The sequence below is a fragment of the Zingiber officinale genome, chromosome 8B, assembly GCF_018446385.1.
Source record: "Zingiber officinale cultivar Zhangliang chromosome 8B, Zo_v1.1, whole genome shotgun sequence".
In the NCBI taxonomy this organism is placed as follows: domain Eukaryota; kingdom Viridiplantae; phylum Streptophyta; class Magnoliopsida; order Zingiberales; family Zingiberaceae; genus Zingiber; species Zingiber officinale.
In genome coordinates this window covers 70,269,479-70,272,372 of record NC_056001.1, presented here as the reverse complement: position 1 = coordinate 70,272,372, position 2,894 = coordinate 70,269,479, and the positions used below count along the sequence as shown (strand labels likewise).

Sequence of the window (2,894 nt, the reverse complement as noted above, 5' to 3'; positions counted from 1 at the left end):
CCTTCTCTTATTGGATCCGGATCTTACTAAACTCCTCACCTCCTTAACCCAAACCCGACAACCCGTTAAGAAACCTCTTCCTCACGCACGGCACAGTGCTTCGCCCCCATTCTCCTCGCGTTTCTTCTGTTCACGATTTCCAGCGGCGGCTAGGGCACAACAGTTCTTTTCTTTTCTTCTCTCCGGCCGGCGGTACCTCTTCTTCTCTTCACTGCCGCCAGCCGGTCCTCTACACCCAAGTTCCTCTTCTCGCGATCTTCCTCAATCCGGCAACGGACAGCAGCATCTCTGGTGGACCTCTGTGAGCAGCGACGGCACAGTGAGCTCAGAATTAGGGTATCCTTGACGGTGGAGCGTTCTCCTCCGGCGAGGCATCCCTTTCCATCCCTTCCTCAGTGGATGTTCTTCCCGCGGACGGCGTTGTGAAAGCGGAAGATTCCAAGGAGGAAGTCGGCCGATTCATCATCATCTTCTCCGGTGGATGCTACGGTGTTCTCCTGTTTACGGTGTTCCGAAAGCAGAAGTCTCCTCCACCTCAGTGGTGCATCCAACTCTGGCAGAAGCTCATCATCTTCAAGCTCAGCCTCTGTTCTTCAATTCCGGTAAAACTTACTAAAGCAAATCCAAGGCTGATGCTGTGGTGAACTCCCGTGGACGGCGTTCCGAAGGCAGGAATTCCAGCAACCTCAGTCTCAGTGGTGTATGCAATTCCGGCAGAGCAAATTCTCTTTTGATTTCTATTTAGTTTCTGTTGATGCTGCAATTTATTTCCTATTCCATCTAAACTATCAACTTTGTGCCATCGGGAGCTGTAGATCAGAGATTCAGTAGTTGTGTTACAGTTCACCGGGGCTGGCATTTCAAATCCGGGTCTCCATGTGACGGTGGAGGTAGTCGATTGGTGTATGATCGCGGAAGAGGGTTTGGTTAGCTTAGTTGATTTACTTATTTGTTGATTGTGTTATTTTCTTATTGATGTTTGATTGTTGTTATTGCACTTTGATTAGTTTTGTTATGCATGATAGTTTGTTTGTTATCGCACTCGGTTAGTTTCATTTATGCATGAATGTTGATCTTGTGTCATAGGGTGATAATGTGGTACAAGTTTAACTTTTATGCATAATTAAGTTTTGGTTAATCGTTGTTAAGGTTGTTTAGTTTAATTGCTTTTGTTTTTCTTGTATTTTGTTTTTCTTGTATTTTGTTTTCGTTGGACTGCTACCAAGGGTATTGTGTTTTTCCAGCTCTCTCAAGCTTCTTTTTTTTCCCAATCCTTGTTCTTCTTACATTATTTTTCTTGTATTATGTTGTTTTTCTTCTAAGGTTGGATCTTCTATTTTCAGATTTACGAAATGAGTTATGTAAAATGATACCACAACTTTAGATTGAACACTGATGAGGTATTTGATCATATTGTCTCAAACCATTGAGACTTAAATATTGCATATGATATACAGTCCAGAAGGTTCTTGCAAAACTACCTCCGGAAATTGCAAGAAAATATTTTTCCTAAGGTATGTTATAGTTTTATATGCATTTTCTTAAGATATGGTTACTTTCCGTCCAGCTTGTGGATTGCCTATTCCTCTTCAAATCTTTCATTTACATGCCATGTTTGCCTGATAAGACACAGGCAGGTAGAAAATGATTGTTCTACTTATAACTTCTCTGCTGTTAGAAAATCCTACCTTACTATATATTTAGAAATACATGAAAATTGATAGATTTTGGTTTGGAAGAATTGGCTGTGATTGTTTTGCATCATGATTTTCTATCTTCCAAATTATGTTGAAGGTGGCGTTCATGATCTCTAATATGCTTTTAGAGCTTGGAATTTGTTTATTTCAAGTATGCTCACAGTCATGGTCACGTTAAGGAACTTATGCATAGTTAACTTCAAGGAATTTATATTAATTTACATTGTTGTAAAGGCAATTATCTTTCCTTATGAAATGCTGGAAACTCATTTCATGGCAATTCATGAATTACCAAGTCACTTACCTTTTCTTGCAAAACTCTAGTGTATTTTATACCTCCGGAAATTGAAAGTAACCATTTTCTTGCAAAACTACCTCCAGAAATTGAAAGAAATTATTTTTCCTAAATCACTTACCTTTTTTTCTTATAGGGCATAATTTGTTTGAAACCATGATGTTTTTTTTCTTCCTGCATTAGTAAATTGATGAGTGATATACTTTATTATCTTATTCTATCTTAGCCACCATGCCCATCGACTAATGTATTATCTTTGGTTCATGACGTTCTTATTGTTGAATTGGTATTTTGTCATCATTGCAAGTTGTAACACATGAAATCTTCCATTGCAATTTGCACAGATTTGTCAAGAAATGCAGCAAAAAAAAGATTCTTCCATGGTTTGTTTGTCAGGTTACGTTTTTTCATAGTTCTCTCGTTTTGTTGCTTAATCTTCTATGTTTTTTGAGACAAGCAAAGAGTTTGTGTTGTGATTCCACTATTGAAACTTTAGTAGAATAGGCATACTCCTCCCCTGTTCGTGCTTGCAAATTTATATGAATTTGGTAATAATTAACTTGGCAGTACTTTTGGAGATTGCTACTTTTGCATGATGATGATAAATTTCTAATAATTTGTAGGAATGGTAATCTCAAAATTTGGAAAGTGACATGCCTTGACAGCTTTTGAAGTACTGAAAGAACTTTTTTTTCTTGGTTGAGCTCCATTTAAGTTCTCCCTTTCCTTGTTCAGTTAAAAGGCTTTTCCTCTTCTTATAATCTTGAGTTGTTGATTTTTATTTTTTTTAAAAAATTTGTTGATAGCCTGTTATTGGTTTTAGTATGTGCAATATTAATGTCCAATTTAATATTGAAACTGCATAGATATGTTTATCTTTATTGGCAGAATTGAATTGTTTC

At 37.6% G+C, this 2,894-nt stretch overlaps 1 long non-coding RNA gene across 1 annotated transcript; it reads left to right on the top strand.

Moving 5' to 3' along the window:
* Window positions 1-1,122: 1,122 nt before the first annotated feature.
* LOC122017176 lies at window positions 1,123-2,405 on the top strand. The gene is made up of 3 exons (XR_006121286.1): window positions 1,123-1,514; window positions 1,568-1,637; window positions 2,337-2,405. It is a non-coding gene; the product is annotated as an uncharacterized LOC122017176 (long non-coding RNA).
* Window positions 2,406-2,894: the final 489 nt, after the last annotated feature.